Source organism: Panicum virgatum, chromosome 3K (genome assembly GCF_016808335.1).
Source record: "Panicum virgatum strain AP13 chromosome 3K, P.virgatum_v5, whole genome shotgun sequence".
In the NCBI taxonomy this organism is placed as follows: Eukaryota; Viridiplantae; Streptophyta; class Magnoliopsida; order Poales; family Poaceae; genus Panicum; species Panicum virgatum.
The window spans coordinates 29,995,530-30,017,183 of NC_053138.1; the positions used below are offsets into that span (position 1 = coordinate 29,995,530).

A 21,654-nucleotide genomic window follows, 5' to 3' on the forward strand; every position below is an offset into this window, starting at 1 on the left:
TGCCTTTTCTATTTCTAAACTTTTCTCCTACTAACTCAAACAAGGTTTGAATTCAAATACAAATTTGAATTCAACCACACTCAAACAATTAAAGTTATGCACCAGCATGAATGCAACACAAAAATTAAACCTATGATAAATTTTACTTACTTATAGAACAAAAATTAAGATTAAATGCAAGTCTAGCACAATAAACCTTAGAAAATTAAATAAAGCCAATTTAATTTATTAATAAATGCTGGAATTTAAACTAGGGTGTTACAGTCGCCCGCATCCTTCTTCTTGTCTTCGTTGCGATGCGCGACGCGGTTGTAGTACTTCTTGAGCATCTCGCACTGCTCGAGGGTATGATTGACCGGGCCCTTGTGGTAAGGGCACGGCTTCTTAAGCATGCCGTCGAACTGGCCACCGCCGCCTCGAGGGGGGCCTCGAGGTCCCTTGCGGTCTGGGGCGGCTGCGAAGGCCTCCTCGGAGTCCTCTGCCTGCCCCGACCCGCGCTGGTTCGGTGGGACCGGCTTCTTTCCCTTCCTCCCCCGCTTCTGTTTCTTGGTGGGGGCGTTAGGCTTGACGTTGCCGCCCTTCGCGGGCGCATCATCCTTGCGCTTGCTCGATTTGTCGTCGAAAATGGCACCAACAGCCTCCTCGTCGGCGGCGTAGTTGGTGGCGGCGTCGAACAACTCATTGGTGTTGACGGGTCGGCTTCTGGCAAGCTCATGCACCAAGTTCCTGCAGGTCGTACCCTCGAGGAAAGCGTTGATGACCTCGACGTGGGTGACACTAGGGAGCTCGGTGCACTTCTTGGAGAAGCGTCACACGTAGTCACGCAGGGACTCGCGGGGCTTCTGGCGACACCCTTTGAGATCCCAGGAGTTCCCAGGGCGCACGTACGTGCCCTGGAAATTGCCCACGAAAATATGGACCAAGTCGGCCCAGTTGTGGATCTGATCCGCAGGCAGGTGCTCGAGCCACGTTCGTGTGGCGTCGGCAAGATGAAGAGGGAGGTTGCGGATGATGACCGCGTCCTCCGTCGCGCCGCCTAGCTGGCATGCTAGGCGGTAGTCATTGAGCCAGACTACAGGATCAGTCTCGCCCGAGTATTTGATGAGGGTGTTGGGTTGTCGAAAGCGCGGGGGAAAAGATGCTGTTCGAATCTCCCGGCTGAACACTCGAGTGCCCGGAGGCTCCGGTGACTCACCCCTGTCGTGCTCAGGGTCGAAGCATCCACCCCGTTGAGGGGTGTACCTCCTGCCATTGATGACGTTGCGGGCGTCGCCGTCGCCAGTGTGCCCGTGAGTATCACGGATTCGCTCCCTTACGGGAACTCTTCTGATGCGCTCGTGCACCGAGGGTGCCCTCACGCCGGGCGCTACGGCTGCCTTGCCCTTTCCCGCTGGGGGTGTGTGCACAGAAACCTCACGGTCCTGATGCGCAGTCCCATCACGCTGCTCCGGGGCCTTCGAGCGCATACGAGACGCAGAACTCTCGGCCTGCTGCACGGCAGCTTGCTCGATGAGCTCCTGTGCCTTGCGGCGCAGGTTACGGCCCGAAGGTGTCGATGGCTCGGGCATAGCTTGGAGTAGGTAAGCCGCAGCGACGAGCTTCTCGCCCGCCGTCTTCAGTTCCAGAGATTTGTCGACGTTGTCGTCGGCCAGGATGCGCTCCCGGGCAACACATCCCGTCGCCTGGGCATGTGCACCAGGCACGGTATGCTGCTGCTCGAGTGCGGCGCGTAGCTCCTGGGTTTGTTGACGCTGCTCATCGAGCTTGCCTTGAAGCTCGTTGAGCTGCGCCAGTTGAGCTTGTCGCGCCGCTGAACTTGACGAGGAAGGGGCTGCAGGCGGGACCACCGGTTGCTTTGCCCGTATGTCCGCCCCGCCATCCTCGTCGTTGGCTGGAGCATTGTCGTCTTGCTCGTCCGCGAGGTCCGCCATGAAGCATTCCCTGGAAGGATCGAAATCCCCCTCGCTGGAGTCTTCGGAGCAGGTGAGGCAGTAGGCCGTCGCCAGATGGAACGCGCGGAGAGCGTCGGGGTCGCGGACCCCGGAGTAGTCCTCAGCCTCCTCGGCTACGAAGTTGTTCATGAAGAAGTCGATGTCGTCGGCGATCGAGCTCGCCGTCTCGGGGTAGGATTCGTCAGGGGACGACGCGATGAGGCAGCGAATCGACCGAAGATGATGACCCGGCAGATCCTCATGCTCGATGAAGTTAGCGCTGGTTGACGAGGCGTGGGCGGCAGCGTTGCGCATCCCGAAGGGGAAGGGCGACGCCGAAGTCGAGTCCCCCCTGGGAGGCACTAGTGCTGCCGAAGGCGATGGTGCCGGTGCAGATGACGCCGAGGCACGCGATGACGAAACGGTGGCCCCGTTGGCCGTGATGCTGAGTTGCGACATGCCAGCCTCGACCCACGTGGGGGAGCTGTGGCGTGCCGCACGACGCCGCTCCGCGCGTGCTTGACGCGAACGCTGACCCGAGCGCCTGTTGCGCCGGGCTGGCGAAGTCGGAGCAATGAGGTTGCGTTCGGAGGAGAGGAGCTGCATGAGGTAACCGTTGCCGGTTGCCCTGAACTCGAGACTCCCGAACGAGATCACGCGTCCCGCTGGGAACGGATCCGAAACACCCATAGGGTATGGGTTGGATCTGCTCGCCATTCCTGGAGATCAAATGGGAAAAAGAGAGAAAATGTCACGCAGAGTCCCCTTCCTGGCGCGCCAACTGTCGGTGTCCCGACCCGGGGGCCTGGATCCCAACTAGTAAATGCTGCATGTTTCCTCGTCCCAGATGATGATGCAAGAGGCAATCACAGTAACGCATGGTTTTATCCTGGTTCCGGCCGCGGGGCCGTACGTCCAGCAAAGGGGGTGTGCGAGGGTACTGTATTATCTTGCACCCGGAGTGCTTGTAGTAGGGGATACAAGCAAGGCGAGAGAGGGAGGGAAGCTCCCAAGTCTCTGCTAGGAGTGGAGTCGGTTGAGATGAGTGCTCAGTAGTGCTGAGAGTTCTCTTGGGAGATAGAAGCCAGAGAGACCCAGTAGACTAGAGTCCAGTTAGAGCCTAGAGATGCTTAAAGGGGGTCCGCCTACTCCTTTTATAGTCACAAGGAGGAGGCGGCGCACACGAGTGTAGGGGCGCGGAAGTCGTCGTTTTCCCCCGAATCGCGGGTACAGTGGTCGAACACTGTAGGAAGTACACTGTGGGAAGGCGGCGCGCGTTGCTGTTGTCCTGGATTTCGTCCTTGGTCCCGCGGGGATGGCGCCGGTCGTTCTGCAGTGCTCCGGCGGTAGTAATGGCGCGAGTCGGCCCCGGACCCCCTGGTCAGAGTGCGGGTGTGCACACTAGAAGGTCCGGGGGACACGTGACGTCGCCGGACCCCTTCCTCAGTGGGAGGCGGGTTCGGAAGGTCGGCGGGAGCAGTACCGAGCCTGTCTTGTCCGGCGTCGCAGGTCCCAAGGCGCTGCTACAGCATCCGGGATGGCGGAGTGGTGACCAAAGTCAGCGGATGGGACCCCGGTCACATCTACTATGGGAGTGGCGGCCTGACGCCGCCCGTCCTTTGAGCCGTGGCGGAGCGGCTGGCTTTTAATGCCTTCGTACGGCGAGCGGTTGGGCGGCGGGGTTGTTTGTCCCTTGTGCCGAGGGGTGGCCTCGAGCGAGACGGAGATGAGTCACCTGCTCGAGGGCAGATCCGCTACCCTCGAGCGAGGCGGAGATCGGTCACCTGCTCGAGGGCGGATTCGCTACCCTCGAGCGAGACGGAGATCGGTCACCTGCTCGAGGGCGGATTCGCTACCCTCGAGCGAGGCGGAGGTTGTCCGGCGGGCCCGAGAGGGACCCTCGAGCGAGGCGGAGATCGTTCCGCGGGTTCGAGGGGGATGCGAATGGGCCGCCCATTGGGCTTCTTTGAGTCCCTTCCTTTCTTCCGAATGGGAGGCAGGTCGTGGGCCTTTGTGAGCCCAGTTGCTTTAACAGGTGTTTTGTGTTTTTAAAAGCGGTCTTAGTACCCCGATTAGGGTGTCCCTAATTGTGATACCCAACAGCAGTGGAGATCGCCGAGGAGCTCTGGGCGGCGATAGCCCGGGGGGCTGCGTCGGCCCGCGTGCAATTGGACTTGAGGGCCCGCGGAGGACGCTATCCGGCCGAGCGCTGAGGAGGAATCCGGCCGGGGTGCCGAGGGTGAGACCGGTCGAGGCGGCGAGGAGGATGCCACCCGGCCGAATACCGGCGAAGATGAGAGGGCCGACGGGGCTGCGCCGGAGCAGCCCGTCGGTCAAGTGGAGAGAACGGGCCCCATCCCGGAGCCCACGAAGGCCGGGAACATCGGGGTGACATCGCCGGTGGTGGAACCGGCACGGCCGGCGGTGATGCCGGTGCAGACGGTAGTGGAGATGTCGCCGGAAGAGGGGCCGGAGGTGATGGTGTTAGGGCGATCCGAGGACCCGGAGCAGGTTGCCCCGAGCACCGCCCCCGGCGCTGCCGGCATTACCCCTTCCTCCGAGAGGGCGATGGTCCAGCACGGGGGCACCCCGGATTTTAGTCGCAACGAGCAGGAGGAGGAGGAGGTATGGAAGGCGCAGTACGAGATTGGTTCCCAAATCCAGGCCGCCCTCGACCGCGCCTTTCTGCTTCATAAGAAGACGGATTTTGAAATCAGCAATGTAAATGCCCTTCCCCGGGACTCATTTGTTTCCGATCTCATTTATGTATCTTCCGCTTACACCGTTCACCCGCAGCGGCTGAGGCAAATCTCGCGCGACAAGAGCGCCGAGCTGGCCCAGCAATACTCCAAGGTGCAGTGGCTCGAGCAGTGGAATGCCAAACTGATCGCATGACTGGGCGAGGCCAACACCTTGGAGTCCAACCTGGACGCGCAAGATCGTGCGCGGAGGGAAGAGCTGGCCCGTGCCATCGAGGAGCGCGATGCCCAGAGGGCCGCGGCGGAACAGAAGACCCAAGAGGTCAAGCTGCTCAACGCCGCGCTGCGGCAGAAGGATGAGGCTCTTGAGGCGAGGGCGGCCCAGTGCGCGCAGCTGGAGGAGACTCGCGAAGCGCAGGCCGTCTCCCTCACGGAGAAGGAGGCCCTCATCGAGGGGCAGAGAAACGCCCTCCTCACCACCGAGACAACCCTCATAGCCGCGAAGGCAGATATAGAAGGGGGGAAAGAAATGCATCACAGGTAAGTGCCGGGATTAAGTTTAGTGTACTTGATTTTGCCGAGACTTATCTTTTGCTTCTGCTCAGAGCTGCAGAAGAAGGTGTCAGAGGAGACCGCGGCGAAGGAGGCCCTCCAGGCCGCGTACACGTCCGCGCAGAGGGACTACGACAACTTGGAGGAAGCCGCCATAGCCGCATGCCATGGTGCCGAGGGTGAGGACGGCCAGTCGGGCAGCTCGCTGGCGAGTCGTCTGAGATCCTTGGGCGATCGGGTGTCCGAGCGGCTCAAGGGCGCCCTCTGCCTTGGCGTTCAAAAGACTCTCGGCGTGGTCTTGACGCACTACGTCATCGACTTCGGGCATTTGGCCACGGGTTAAATCGTCCCGGACGGTGTTGATGACGCCAAGGTCGATGCTATGGAGCAGGCTGATGCAGGTGCCAAGGACGCTACCTCCACTCTGGCTGGGCTCTTCGAGGGCGACCTCTTCCCCGACGCCGAGGACGAGGAGGAGGAGAGCGAGTGCGGCGAAGAAGGAGGCGGTTCATAGATAGCCTGGGCCACGGGGCCAAAATAGATTAGTTAGGATTTTGTCCAGATCTTGTCCTCTGATGTAAAGAACATTAACAACATGGCCGTTCGACGCCTTCGCGTATATTCGTGTGTTGCTTTTTCCTACTTATTTCTTCGCGCACTCGTGTGCTTGGGTGTAACTTAGATAAACTTCTGCAAGTATTGTCGCGTTTATAAACTACTTAGGCGTAGGGAGGTGAGTGAGGATGCCATATCCCAGAGGCGTAGGCGGTCCCGCGCTCGAGTTGTTTACGCCTTGCGTTCGTTTTTTTAAGTGTTCGAGAGACTTGGAAGTGAGAAATTTTTTCAAAAAAAGAAACATAATATTTTGGGGACGTTTGGGGGTTCCCCCCCCCATTGTAGCCCCCGAGGGAGGCTAAGTTTTGGAGAGGGCAAAGCCGAGGCTCACTCAGTGTTGTACGCGCGCATCCGAGCCCCCTAGGGTTCGGGCGACTCCCGAGGAATTTAAAGGTAAAGCGTACTTCTTTATTTCCTCCAGAAATTTCAGATACAAGTACAAATTATGTACAAACGACTTGAAATTTCAAGGATAGAAGCAACGTAGCTGCTGGATGTTTCAAGCGTTGGTGAAGACTTCGCCTTTTTCGTTAGCTAGCTTGTAGGTGCCGGGCTTTAGGACTTCCGCGATGATATACGGGCCTTCCCATGGCGGTGTGAGCTTGTGGCGCCCTCGGCTGTCTTGCCGCAGTCTCAACACGAAGTCTCCCTTGTTGAGGTCACGATGTCGGATCCTCTGCGCCTGGTATCGTCGCAGGGACTGCTGGTAGCGTGCCGAGTGTAGAAGCGGCACGTCTCGAGCCTCGTCCACCTGATCCAGCGAGTCCACGCGGGCCTGCTGGTTTTGGTGTTCCAGGTAGGCCTTGAGCCTCTGGGATCCGTACTCCAGGTCAGTGGGGGAGGATGGTCTTGGCGCCGTAGACCAGGAAGAATGGGCTAAAACCCGTGGCTCGACTCGGGGTTGTTCTTAGGCTCCAGATGACCGAGGGCAGCTCCGTGAGCCACCTTCGGCCAAACTTGTTCAGTTTGTTGAAGATTCTTGGTTTGAGGCCTTGTAGGATCATGTCATTGGCACGTTCTACTTGGCCGTTTGTTTGTGGGTGTGCCACAGCCGATCAATCCACACATATGTGGAAGTCGTCACAGAACCTCAAGAACTTCTTTCCTGTGAATTGGGTGTCGTTGTCCGTGATGATTAAATTCGGAACCCCGAATCTGTAGACTATGTCGGTGAAAAACTGCACGGCTTGCTCGGATTTGATCTTGGCGATGGGTCGAGCCTCGATCCACTTGGAGAACTTGTCCACCGCCACCAGCAAGTGGGTGAAGCCCCCGGGCGCTCTCTACAGCGGTCCGACGAGATCCAGTCCCCACACTGCAAAGGGCCATGTTATGGGGATGGTCTGTAGAGCATGAGCCGGGAGGTGCGTCTGACAGGCATAGAACTTGTAGCCTTCGCACGTTCACACGATCTCTGTGGCATCGGCGACTGCGGTTGGCCAGTAGAAGCCCTGTCCGAACGCGTTGCCCACGAGGGTGCGTGGCGCCGCATGATGGCCACATAATCTGGCATGGATGTCTCGGAGCAGCTCCCTACCCCTCGGGGATAGGGATGCATCGTTGTAGGACCTCCGAGGGGCTGCGCTTGTAGAGCTCTCTGTCGATCACGATGAAAGACTTGGCTCTCCTTGTGACACGCCGCGCTTGAGCGCGGTCTGAGGGTAGCACCCCTCGGTTGATCCAGTCGAGGTACTGGTCGCGCCAGTCTTGCGAAAGTGGAGCCTTGTCAATCTGCATTGCCTCACCCTCGTCCTCCGAGGATGCCTCAGTTTCTGTTTCCATGGGCTCGACCTCGTCTGCCGAGGGGTTCCTGTCAGAGGGCTCGGCTGCCGAGGGGCCCAGTTCCTCTGGATCCTTGAAATTGACGGAGGGTTTGGCGATGTCGCGAATAAAGATGTTCGGGGAAACGGTGGTCCGCCCCGACACGATCTTAGCTAGTTCGTCTGCATCTTTGTTGTACTTGCGCGGGACATGGCTGAGTTCCAGGCTGTCGAACCTATCTTCGAGGTGGCACACTCGTTGCAGTACGCCTCCATCTTTGGGTCGTGACAGCTAAACTCCTTCATCACTTGGTCGATGACAAGCTGTGAGTCGCCGCGCACGTTGAGGCGTTTGATGCCAAGTTCGATGGCGATGTGGAGGCCGCTGACGAGTGCCTCGTACTCCACCATGTTGTTGGACGCTGGGAAGTGTAAGCGAATCACGTAATGCATGTGCACTTCGAGGGGCGAGATGAAAAGGAGGCCAGCACCTGCGCCGGTTTTCATCACCGACCCATCAAAGTACATGGTCCAGCATTCCGCTTGGATTTGCGGTGGGGGCAGCTGGGTGTCGGTCCACTCAGCAACGAAGTCAGCTAGGATTTGGGATTTGATCACCTTGCGAGGCGCATAAGTGAGAGTTTCTCCCATTAGTTCCACTGACCACTTGGCAATTCTACCCGAGGCTTCCCTATTGTGGACTATCTCTCCCAAGGGGAAGGACGAGACCACGGTGACGGGGTGGGCCTCAAAGTAGTGGCGCAGCTTGTGCCGAGCCAGGACCACTGCATATAGCAGCTTTTGGATCTGTGGATACCGTGTCTTGGTCTCAGACAGCACTTCACTGATGTAGTACACCGGCCGTTGGACAGGCAGAGCATGCCCTTCCTCTTGTCTCTCCACAACGATTACTGCGCTGACCACTTGGGTCGTCGCAGCTACGTATAGGTAGAGGGACTCGCTGCCTATCGGTGGTGTTAGGATGGGGGCGTGAGTGAGAGACGCTTTTAGCCTGTCGAGGGCTTCCTGAGCTTCGGGGGTCCATGAAAAGCGCTCGGTTTTTCTCAGGAGTCGGTACAGAGGCAAGCCTTTCTCACCGAGGCGTGAGATGAAATGGCTAAGGGCTGCTAGGTAGCCCATGACCCTCTACACCCCCTTTAGGTCTCGGATCAGCTGCATCCATTTGATAGCCAAGACTTTCTCAGGGTTGGGTTCGATGCCTCGCTGGGAGACAATGAAACCCAAGAGCATGCCTCGAGGCACCCTGAACACACATTTTTCTGGGTTGAGCTTTAGCCCCTTAGCTCTTAAGCAGTCGAACATGATCTTGAGATCGGCTACCAGGTCATCGGCCTTCCTGGATTTTACGAAGACGTCATCGACATATGCTTCTACATTCCGCCCGATATGGTCCCCGAACACATGGAGCATACACCACTGGTATGTAGCTCCGGCATTTCTAAGGCCAAAAGGCATCGTGACATAGTAGTACATGCCGAAGGGTGTGACATAAGAAGTAGCAAGCTGGTCGGGCTCTTTCATCTTTATTTGGTGGTAATCGGAGTAGGCATCAAGAAAGGATAAAAGTTCACATCGCGCAGTTGAATCAACGATTTGATCAATTCGTGGCAAAGGAAAGGGAACTTTCGGACATGCTTTATTTCAACTAGTATAGTCTACACACACCCTCCATTTTCCATTCTTTTTCTTAACTAATACAGGATTAGCTAGCCACTCGGGATGGAATACCTCCTTGATGAATCTGGCCGCCAGAAGCTTCTGCACCTCCTCGCCGATCGCCCGGTGCTTGGGCTCGTCGAAGCGTCGCAGGCGCTGCTTCACCAGCTTGGAGTTGGGTCGAATGTCAAGGGAGTGCTTGGCGACCTCCCTTAGAATGCCTGGCATGTCCGAGGGGCTCCACGCAAAGATGTCAGCGTTGGTGCGGAGGAAGTCGACGAGCACCACTTCCTATTTGCTGTCGAGGGTGGCGCTGACCTTCAACGCCTTGTCGTCTGGGTAGTTCAGATCGAGGGGCACCTTCTTGACACCCTCGGCAGGTTCGAAGCTAGCCGCGTGGTGATGCGAGGAGTCCATGGCTTCGCTCGCCATCTTGTCCAAGCTGGCAGCGAGGGCCTCGTCCTCTGCTTGGACCTCGACACGCTCGACGCATTCGACGTCGCACTCGCAGGCATGCTAGAACGACGGGCCGATGGTGATGACGCCCTTCGGACCTGGCATCTTCATCTTGAGGTAGGTATAGTTGGGGACTGTCATGAACTTGGCGTAACATGGTCATCCCAGTATGGCGTGGTATGCTCCGCGAAACCCTACAACCTCGAAGGTGAGTACCTCCTTGCGGAAGTTGGCCGGCGTGCCGAATCAGACGGGCAGGTCGATCTGCCTGAGAGGTTGGACTCGCTTTCCCGGCGCGACACTGTGAAACAGCGATGTGCTCGGACGTAGCTTGTCCAAGCCGATCCCCATGAGCTCCAAGGCATGCGCATACATGATGTTGAGGCTACTGCCCCCGTCCATGAGCACCTTGGAGAACCGGGTGTTGCCGATGATGGGATCCACGATGAGCAGGTACTGGCCCGGATTCGGGATGTAGTCGGGGTGGTCTTCGCGGCTGAAGGAGATGGTGTCCTCTGACCAGTCGAGGTAGGACGGCGTAGCCTTGCTAACGGAGAAGAACTTTCGGCGCTCTCTCTTGCGCTGTCGAGTGGTCATGTTCGCCGTTGGCCCGCCGAAGATGAAGAGCACGTTCTCCACTGAGGGGAAACCGTCGCCGCCCTTGTCTTCCTCATCCTTCTTCTTGGCCTCATCCTTGTGACCGAGACGATTGAAGTATTTGCGGAGCATGTCACATTCTTCGAGGGTGTGATTAACCTTGCCCTTATGATAAGGACACGGCTTCTTCAGCATGTCGTCGAATAGGCCGCCGCCTCGAGGGGGGGCCTCGGGGCCCTTTGTGATCAGGGGTGATGGCGAGGGCTTCATCGGAGTCCCCCTCCTTCCCCTGACCATGCTGGTTAGGCGGGCCCTTCTTCTTTCCCTTCTTGCCCCGCTTGGGCTTCTTCGTGAGGCTCTTGGTCTTGCTACCCTCCGCGGGCACTTCCCCCTTGCGTTTGCCCTTTTCTCCATCAAAGATAGCACCAACTGCTTCCTCGCCAGAGGCGAAGTTGGTTGCTATATCAAATAGCTCGTTCGTACTGGAAGGAGGGTTCCATCTCAACTTGCGCACGAGATCCCTGCACGTTTTGCCCAAATGAAAGGCACCAATGACTTTGGAGTTGGTGACGCTGGGGAGCTCGGTACATTGCTTGGAGAAGCGTCGGATGTAGTCTCGCAAGGGCTCGTCAGGTTGCTGACGGCACCCCTGGAGATCCCAAGAGTTCCCAGGACGCACGTATGTGCCCTGGAAGTTGCCCACAAAGGTTCTGACCAGGTCGGACCAGTCGTGGATCTGGTTGGCAGGAAGATGCTCGAGCCACGTGTGTGCGGAATCCGCAAGATGCAGAGGAAGATTGCGAATGATGACGGCGTCATCGGTAGTGCCGCCCAGCTGGCATGCCAGGCGGTAGTCGTTGAGCCGGGGCCCGGGATCCATCTCTCCTGAGTACTTGGTGAGGCTGGTGGGCTGCCGAAAATGTGGGGGAAACGGAGCAGCGCAGATTTCCCGGCTGAATACATGGGTGCCCGAAGGCTCCAGTGATGGACTCCTTTCCTCCTTGTTGTCGTAGCGACCGCCATGTCGAGGGTGGTAGCCGTGAGCGGCGCCATCCTTCTTCTTCTGGTTCAGAATGTTGCGAGCGTCGTCGTCGTGGGCGTTGCCGCGTGTGTCCTGAAGTCGATCCTTTACAGGAGTCAGCTTGACGCGGTCGTGCACCGTGGGTGCCCTTGCCCCGTCCGCCGCTGGGGTGCGCACTGAGACCTCGCGGTCTTGCTGTGCAGCCCCACCAGCTCTCGTCGAGGGCACCGATCGCATACGAGACGCAGAACTCTCGGCCTGCTGCACCGCAGCGTCCTCGAGGAGGGCTTGCACTTCTTTGCGCAGATTGTGACCCTCGGGCATAGCACGGATTTGAAGGGTTGCAACTGTGATCTTTTGGCTGGCCCTGTTCAAGGCCAGGGGGCTTTCCTCGCGGCCCTCCGCCATGATCCGCTCCTAGGCAACGCGCCCTGCCTTTCGAGCTCCCGTACCGTGGCCGGTACGTCCCTGCTCAAGCGCAATGCGCAGCTTCTGCGTTTACCAGTGCTCCTTCTCGAGCTTGGCCTCAAGCTCCTGGAGTTGTGCCAGTTGTGCTTGCTGTAGTCCTGTGTTCACCAGGGCCGATGGATCAGGCGCCGCAGTTGCTCCTGCTGCGGCTGTCGCAGCGTGTGCTACATCTGCCGCGTCATCGTTGTCGTTGTCGGGTCCCCCTAGCACGGCGACGAAGCATTCCCGTGTCGGGTCGTAATCCCCCTCGTTGGAGTCATCGGAACAGGTGAGGCAGTAGTCTGCCGCAGCCTAAAACGACAAGAAGGCTCCGAGATCACGGATCTTGGAGTAATCCAACTCCGGGTTCACACGATCGTACATGGGAGCAGATTCCTCGCAAGCGGAGTCGGGGTACGAGCTGTCGGGTGTTGACGCGATGAGGTTGTGAACCGAGAACAAATGATGCACGGGTAAGTCCTCATACGCACTCATGTTGGTGCTGATGGATGACGTGTAGGTCGTGGCAGAAGCTCGCATCCCGTAAGGGTGAAGCGGCGGCCTAGACGCGTCCCCTTCTGTCAACGTCGTGGTTGCCTTTGGTGGTGAAGAGGCGGCGTTGTCCGTCTTGGCGCCAGGCTGCAGCATGCTAGCTTCGACCAACGTGGAGGAGCTAAGGCGAGCCACCCTACGCCGTTCCATGCGCGCTTGTCACGCACACTGGCCCGAGCGCCTCCGGCGCCGGGGCTGCGGCGCTGGAGTGTCGGGGTTGGTTCTGGGTGGGAGGAGCTCTAGGAGGTAACCGTTGCCGGTTGCCCTGAACTTGAGACTACCGAACCAGATCACCGTGCCTGCCGAGAGTGGGTTCGACCTTCCTGCCATCTAGGGATTAGACGGGAAGGGAAGATTATTATCACGCAGCGCCCCAACCTGGCGCGCCAACTGTCGGCATCTGGACCTCGCGGTCTAGCACCAACTAGTAATGATGCTGTGTGTCCCAGTCCCTAGATGGTTGATGCAAGAGAAAACACAGTGACACCAGATTTATCCTCGTTCCGGTCGATGAGGCCGTACGTCCAGCAGAGAGGAAACACTGTGTTATCTCACACCGGGGATGCTTGTAGTAGGGGATACAAGCTTGAGCGAGAGAGGGAGGGAAGCTCCCAAGTCTCTAGATGCGCTAGAGTTGATTGAGGCAAGTGCCAATATGGGGAGAGGTGAATGTGAGTGCGTCTGTCAGTGAGAGCCCCCATCAAGTGTGCTCCTGTCCCTCCTTTTATAGACTCAAGGAGGGAAGGGTTACATGCGTGGGAGATCTCTGGATTCGTCCCCTTCTCCCTGAATCGGGGGAGAACAGTTGAAGGTCCCTGTTGCCGAGCACTGTGAGGCGTGGCACCGGGTGTGGTCGTCATCCTTGGGAGCCTTCTGACCGTGCCCGGGGCGTGTCCTTGCCCTGTGGCGCCAGTCGGCGACGTGGCGATTGCTGTAGAGGTGTGCAGTGCTCTGTGTTGATGAGGCGGGGCATCGAGGGTGCTATCGAGGGCTGCTTTATCCCAGTCAAGGGCCGTACCGCATTTGGGGGTGGCTGCCCATTCCTGCCGAGGGTCCTGCAGAGGAGAAAGTACAAAGAGTGGGCGGCACAGTGGCGGGGCAGTGTCAAACATGTCCGCACAGTGTTCCGCAGATCCACACTGCGCCGGGAATAGCGGCACAGTGATCGGAGCAAGTGGATGGTGCCCCAGTCATGTCCGCTGTGCGACGTGCTGCTGACGCCGTCTGACTCCTGCTCCCGTCCGCAGAGTGGTTGGCAATAAATGCGCCCATCCCGTCGAGTTGTTGGGCCACTGCTCCAATCTACCGAGGGGGTATCGAACAAGGCGGAGTTCCCTCCGCGCCAAGGCCCCGTGGAGGGCTTGGCTGAGGGGGCCTCGGGCGAGGCGGAGACTGCCTGTGCTTCGATGGTGACCCCTCACCCTCGGGCGAGGCGGAGTTCGCTCTATGGTTGGTGAGGCCTCGGAAGAGCCATTGGCCGAGCATGTGTTTTGGGCCTTTTACACCTGGAGAGGATTTGGGCATCCAAGTATAGGTGATGGCACTGCTCCAGGGGAGGATTCGGCCCGAGTGCCTGATTGCGCTTGCGTGTTCGGGGGGCGTTTTAGTCCCATGATTAGGGTGCCCCTAACCATGGTACCCGACACTATGCACCTAGATATAACATATGTCTAGGTATATAGCAAAATATATGAATCTAGAAAAGTCAAAACGACCTACATTTTGGTACGGAGGGAGTACATTCTAACGAGGAAACATATATTAGTGTTGTATCTTCCCTAAAACATGTCCACTTACAAGGAGCTCTGTCCATGTAGAGGAATTTGTTACTACTATTACAATATCAATTAACAATGGAGAAACCGAATAATAGTCTCTTAATATAAGAAGAAACTCTTCCTAGAAGTCAAAATACAATGTCAGTTTTGAGTTCCCTTTTTGAGAAAAAAATTGTGTCCTCAGTAACACATTGAGGTTACTACATGGCAGTGGCGGAGCTGGAACACTGAATCAAGGGGGGCGTACGTGGTAATTAAGCTGCTAATCCGATGAACAGTGCCAAAATTACTGTTTACCTAGTGGAAAATTTGCATAACCAAGGGGGCCATGGCCCCCTTTGGCCACAATGTAGCTCCGCAAGTGCTATATGGTAAATTTGTTTTAAAGGTATGTATACTAGTACTCCACCAGACCACCACACGATCTACCTTCTTCTTCCCAGCCTCGTCTTCTTCCTAGCCGCTTCTTCTTCCTAGCCTCTCTCACACACTCCATCACATAGTGAGAAGAGCCCCACCGCCAAGCCCCACGACGCCGCCGGCCGGCCAACCAACTATTCCCAGCCAAAGAATCGTCGCCTTCAATCGGGAGATGGCGTCATTGTCCTACACGATGGCGTTATGGCCGTCTCGCGCCACGTGGGCGTGGATGAATCCACTCATCCAACGCGGCCACCGCACGGCCCTCCAGACCTCCAAGGTGCCGGCCCTGGCTGCAGAACACCGCCGGGAGCTCATGGCAGAGCTGTTCAGCTCCAAATGGCCGGCCTCGGCAAACAAGGATGGCAGCCCTGTTCGGCAAACACTGCTGAAGTGCTTCTGGAAGGATCTCCTATTCAGAGTGACGGATCCAGAAATGATTAAGGGGGGCTGATTTCTTCTTCCTCTGTCTCTCTCCCTTTCTTCTTCCTCTCTTTCTTCCTCCTCCTTTCTTCTCAAAAATGGAGGGGGCCTCAAGGGGGGTGCTCCATGGTTTTTTGGGTCTTGGTGGGGGGAGGGGGGCTTGAGCCCCCCCTAGACCTAGTGTTGTCTCTGCCCCTGCCTGTTCAACGCCATACTCGCATTCGTGCGAGTACTAGCCATGTACACCGGTCCCTTGCTGATCCAGGCGTTCGTCAAGTATGCGTCGGCGCCGAACCGGCCACCAGTCTGGGAGGGAGTGCGCGCCGTCTTGGCACTCCTGCTAGCCAAGCTCCTAGAAGCCCTGCTCCTGCACCAGTTTCTTTTCCATTCTCAGCAGCTCGGGATGAAGATTCGAGGAGCTCTCATCCTTACCATTTTTCAGAAGTCTCTCCGGCTGTCGTGCTCCGCGCGGCAGAAGCACGGCGTCGGGATGATTGTGAACCACGTCGCGTTGGACACGCAGCAGCTGTCCAGCCTGATGGAGCTCATCCATGATTTATGGATGATGCCACTCGAGTTTCGTGTCTTTGTGATGTGATAAACACTGCTAGCTGTTTCGTATATGCTTGTAGACAGTCGCACGGTTCGGTTCATGCATGAGCTGCCTAAGGGGTCTTGTTCGGTTCGGCCGGGATCGTGGCCCAATCTCTGAACGCAGCTATGAATCTCTGAACCTGACTGCAGGCAGCCAGGCATTGGGTCTATTGTTTTGCTGATAATATTGTCTAATTGATGTATATTACGTTGGCCGCGGTCTAATTTTATCATCAATGTCTACTTCTCTAGCTGTTACAATGGTGATAGCATCTTAGCTACGGAGTATTACAATGGAGCGAATCAGCCCTAACTCAGATGCGTTTGACTGGCAATTGCAGGTCGTACTGGCCCTTGGACTGATGTTCAGGTACATGGGTACACCTGTGGCACCGGTCCTTGTCGGCGTGGCTGCCACCCTGACTTTCGTCATCATCAGCGTCCGGTCCAAGAACAGATTCCAGTCAGCTATGATGAAAGAGAGCGACCGAAGGGTGGAGTCAACGAACGAAATGCTTAAGCATGTGCTGATGATAAAGTTGCAGGCCTGGGAGACGCATTTCCAAGATCGGATTGAGCGCCTCTGTTGCCTCGAGCTCGGTTGGCTACGCCGCTTCACACATTCACGCTACTTCACTTTGATCGTGGTCTGGAGCGCACCAATCATCCTCACCGCACTCCTCGGCACCTGTGCTCTCTGCCGCGTCCACCTAGATGCAGGAACTGTTTTTACTGTCACAGCTTTAATTCAGATCCTTCAAGAACCAATGAGGAGCTTTCCCCAGGTTTCACAGGCCTTGATCTCACTCCGGCGCCTGGATGTGTAAGTCGGTCTTGTTGATTTGGAAACAATTAATTTCCATGAAATATATATATTGCCATTACACTTGATTTTAAGGCTTATTTTACGGCGCGTTTTTTGTTGGGCCCAATAATCTCCCTGCTCCCCTCTCTGTTTTTATCCCCTGCCCTCTGCTTGGCCTGCCGCTAGCTGGCGATGGGTGGCAAGGCTTGGCCCACAAAATACATCCGCACCAGGGGCAGGCGAAGAGAAAGCGCAGCAGCACGCATCGTCCATTCTCTTCTCGAATATCATCTTAGGCCGTGTTTAGATTAGGGGGCGTGCAAACGCAAATTTTTTTGTGTGGGAATTTTCCCAATTTGAAGTACTAAATGAATTCTATTTACAAAACTTTTTGCACAGATGGGTTGTAAATCGCGAGACGAATTTAATGATGCTAATTAATCCATGATTAATTAATAATTAGCGGATGGTATGTAGCATCACTGTTGCAAATCATGGATTAAGTAGGCTCATTAGATGTGTCTCGCGATTTACAGCCCAACCATGCAAAAAGTTTTGTAAATAGACTTCATTTAGTACTTCAAATTAGTAAGATTCCTTTTCACTTTAATGCGTTTACGACTTTTTTGCGTTTACGGGGTGGGATCTAAACACACCCTTATTTTCTTTCCAGGCTGTGTTTAGATCTGTAAAATGGTGGTAAAAAGGGTCATATCGGCACTGTAGCACACTGTATAACTTTTCGTTTGTTTGTGATAATTATTGTCCTATCATGACCTAACTAGGCTCAAAAGATTCGTCTCGTCGTGATAGTTTTTTTATTTACCTATATTTAATGCTCCATATATGAGGCAAAAAATTTAATGTGATAGCTAAATAGTAAAGTTTGGAGAGAAATTTTGTGACTAAACACACTCCGGACCACAAAATGTCCATCCGAACCCCCCCCCCCCCCCCCCCCCCCCCCCCCCCCCGCCCGCCTCAATCTATCCTCCATGGCAGCAGTGGCGCGGGGGCTTCAAGGTGGCGCACGGGAGCTTTTAAGGTGCTGCATGCAGCGGTGCTCGGAGGGTGTTGAGGCAGTACACGGGAGCTTAAGGGCCTGTTTAGTTCATTTTGCAAAAAATTTTGCAAAGAAATCTTGGTCATTTGAAGTACTAAATGAAGTCTATTTGCAAAACTTTTTGCATAGATGGGTTGTAAATCGCGAGACGAATCTAATGATGCTAATTAATCCATATCTAATCAATAATTAGCGGATGGTTACTGTAGCATCACTGTTACAACATGGATTAAGTAGGCTCATTAGATTCGTCTCGCGATTTACAGCCCAACCATGCAAAAAGTTTTGTAAATAGACTTTATTTAGTACTTCAAATTAGCAAGATTCCTTTTTACTTTAATGCGTTTACGGCTTTTTTGCGTTTACATGTAAAGACATAAACAGAGCCTAAGGTGTCTGACATTACCACAGCTATAGTCCTTGACCGCACTATATTGGCCCGTTCCTACCCCATAAATCTCGTAAATACAAAAAAAATCATCACATCGAATATTTCAACACATGCATGGAGTACTAAATGAAGTCTATTTACAAAACTTTTTGTATAGATGGGCTGTAAATCACGAGACGAATCTAATGAGCCTACTTAATCCATGATTTGCAACAGTAATGCTACAGTAACCATCCGCTAATTATTATCATTAGATTCGTCTCTTGATTTACAACCCATCTGTGCAAAAAGTTTTGTAAATAGACTTCATTTAGTACTTCAAATTAGTAAGATTCTAACGCAAAAAATTTTTTGCGTCGGAACTAAACAGGGCCATTGTATACTTGATTGATTAGATTTCATGCGGTCCAATCTACATCCGAAAAGGTGGGGTCCGAAATATTGGTCAAGCAATTTAATATTTTGATCCACGGCGATGAACAATATGATTGTGCAATTACCATTCTACCAATATTAGAAATCTTAACATGCATTGAGAAAATTCTTTATTGACACTTGATAACTTCTGAAACTGTTGCAGGCCATAGTGCGCGGTACCACGGCATATGTACCGCAAACTGCATGGATTCTCACCGGCTCCATCGAAGAGAACATTTTGTTTGGGAAGCCCATGGACAGGGAAAGATATAATGATGTCATCAGGGTCTGCTGTCTGGAGAAAGACCTGGAGTTGATGGAGAACGGAGACCAGACAGAGATAGGCGAGCGTGGTGTCAATCTCAGTGGCGGGCAAAATCAGCGTTTCAGCTCGCCCATGCTGTTTACCAAGATTGAGAAATCTACATCCTTGATGATGTCTTCAGCGCCATTGATGCACAAACTGCCTCCAAGATCTTCAAGGTACAACTAAAAGCTCCTTCGCTAGGGGCAGATCCAGCGTGGGGGCAGGGGGCTGGTGCCCCCCTTCCCCATGCATAGCATGGAGCTCCCCTCCCCAACATTTTTTGGCCATGGATGATTTTTTGGCCATGGATGAGGTAGAGGAAGAAGAAAAGGAGGAAGAAGAAGAAAAAGAGAGGAAGGAGGAAGAAGAAGGAGCGCATCCACCACTGTCCTTCGCCTAAGTAGTTCTTAAAAAGGAGCGTATCGGATGTAGTGATGTCAAAAATGTGATCAGATTATGGTGATCTTGTAGTTAGCTAATACAAAGATAATTTGATCTAAATTTCCTAGAAATTCGGTAATTTGACCGAAGAATAATCACCATGTCTCATGAATATCCATCCCTAAGAGGGAGGGAGGGGGAGGGCGGGTACGTAAGAGGAACTAAATACATTGTACCATGCAGCCATATATATTCCTCCCATGCACGCCAAACAAGAATTGAACACTGGCTGCTGGGAGCTCAACAGCTTCCCCTTGCCAACTGCGCCATGCATGGCTCTCAGCCGAATGAATATCTAGACTGAAATCTCCATTTGCTTTTAATTCTGCAGGAATGTATAAGAGGTTCCCTGAAGAACAAGACAATTGTGCTGGTGACTAACCAAGTCGATTTCCTGCATGATGCTGATATGATATTTTTAAGTAAACTGCATTATTTTAATGTAGTCATTGAACATAGAAACATTCTAAGTCATCAGTGATCCCTTGTTAACTGGAATTAAAACATCAAAATGATGAAGATGTCCTGTTTTACACGTGGTGATTCATGATTCAGGCTTTAGAAAAACTACTTGCTCAATAGTAATATGATGTCTTGTCCTAGGTGAGCTGGCTTCCCCATATTGTATTTGCTAAGCAGGATACTGGCTTTTCTAACCGTGTGTTTGGTTTGGTTGGTGGAAGAAATCCAACCCGGACGGGTCGAACCCATTTTTAGGATGTTTGGATGGGGAGGAGCAGGGTTGGAGCGGACCCAGATGGGAATATACGGTCTATATGCGGGTCGGCTCCGTCCGTTGAAATCTGGCGGACGGAGCCAACCCTGATTTCCTCACCAGCTCTCCCGCCGGCGCAGGCGCGGGCGCCCACCCGCTTGTGCTTACACCGGGCGCCGCACCGCCGCCGACCGCCTCAGCCCTCCCGACCCCGATCCCGCCCTCCGCCTGGTCGCTCGCCCCCGCCGACCCGGCCCTTGCCAAGGCCGCCTCCTTCCTCGCGTCCTCCCTCACCTCCTGCTCCTCCCTCCCGCGCCTCTGCACCCTGCTCGCCTCATTCGCCGCCGCCCTGGCCCAATCCCTCTCCCTCCCGCCGCCGCCGCCCGCCCTCCCCGCCGCCATCCGCGCCCTCGCCCCCTCCGTTGTCCATTCGACCCGGCCCCGTCGCAGCCGATTCGCCTCCTCCGTCCCTGGCGGCGGCAGCCGAGCGCGTGGGGCGGCCGGAGGCGGGTCGGCGGGCGAGTGCGTGGCGATTCGGCGGCGGCCGAGCAGGCAGGGCGGTGGGCGAGCGCGTGGCGATTCGGCAGTGGCGGCCTCCGGCGGCGCGTGCCCCTCCTCTCCGGCGGCGCGGGCCCCTCCTCTCCGGCGCCGAGGTGAGGAGGCCATGGAGGAGAAGCGCCCCTGCTTCTGTATCTGTGGGAAGAGGAAGGAGTCCATGAGTATGACATGTGGGACCCAAGATTACTGTGCTAACGGGGTTAAAAATGGCATCCATCCCCTGTTTTTTGTTTCTTCAACCAAACAAGAAATGGGTTGGTTCTATACTCAATACTAGAGATGAAACCAAACAAGAAATGGGTCGGCTCCATCCCCAAAATGAGGGATGGAACCAACCCATCGTACTAGTCCCACAACCAAACACACGGTAAGAGTAAAATAAAATTGGACTTGTAGTGGGGAGACAGCTTCCCATTTTCCCCATGTTGCCCATGTACATTTTCATAGAGTAGTCGACCAAGACAGTACTTTTCAGAATACTTGTCACACTCAAACAAAGTGCAAATCAACATTTCTCTGTTACCCATAAGCTTCTCTGAATTCTGGACCACTGCGAATACTACAGGTAATGAAGGGTGGCATGATAGTTCATTCTGGTACGTACAATGAGCTCCTCCAGCAGGATTCTGATTTTGCAGTGCTTGTCGCTGCATATGATAGCTCCATGGAACATGTGGAGAGCCCACCGCTGGTGGAACAGAACAGAGAAATGATGACATTGCTTCCATGATGACATTGTTTCCATGACGGAACCCAAGGCTGAGGAGAAATCAGGGCAGCTGATCAAGGATGAGCAGCGTGAGCGCGGGCATGTTAGTCTTACATCTACAGAAACATGGGGTTGGTGGGGACCCTCATTGGCACTTCTCCTGTCCTTGGCGTGGCAGGGCCTGATAGTCACCAGTGACTACTGGTTGGCCCAGAAAATCTCGGACAAGGTCATATCTTTGTGGATGTTCATGAAGGTGTATGGCAGCATGGCTGCCACCTCTGTGTTTGTTTTGTTCGCACGGTCATTTCTCACCGCTTCCATGGGAATAAAGACTGCGAACAGTTTCTTCAAGCAGAACCTCAACAGCATATCGCACGCACCGATGTCCTTCCTAGACAGCACGCCCTCTGGCAGGATTCTCGTCCGGGTATGTCAGTGTGCTACTTTGCTGGCTACTTTTTGACTCCTTTTTTTGTTTTTAATAGAGATTTGATCTTGACTTGGGGTTACAATGATTCTTAGGCATTGTCAGACCAAAAAGATGTTGATATCAACCTGCCATGGTTTGTCTGGTATAGCATTCTTGTGTATTCCAATGTGATAAGCACCCTGATCGTCATCTGCCTCGTGGCATGGCCATCAGCTTTTACCATAATCCCTATGGTCGCGGCAAACATCTGGTACATGGTATGTTTTTGCCAAATCTTCACGAACTGTTTTTGA

At 54.7% G+C, this 21,654-nt stretch overlaps 1 pseudogene; it reads left to right on the forward strand.

Annotated features, from left to right (window-relative positions):
- Nucleotides 1–14,677: 14,677 nt before the first annotated feature.
- Nucleotides 14,678–21,654, forward strand: LOC120700823 (annotated as a pseudogene).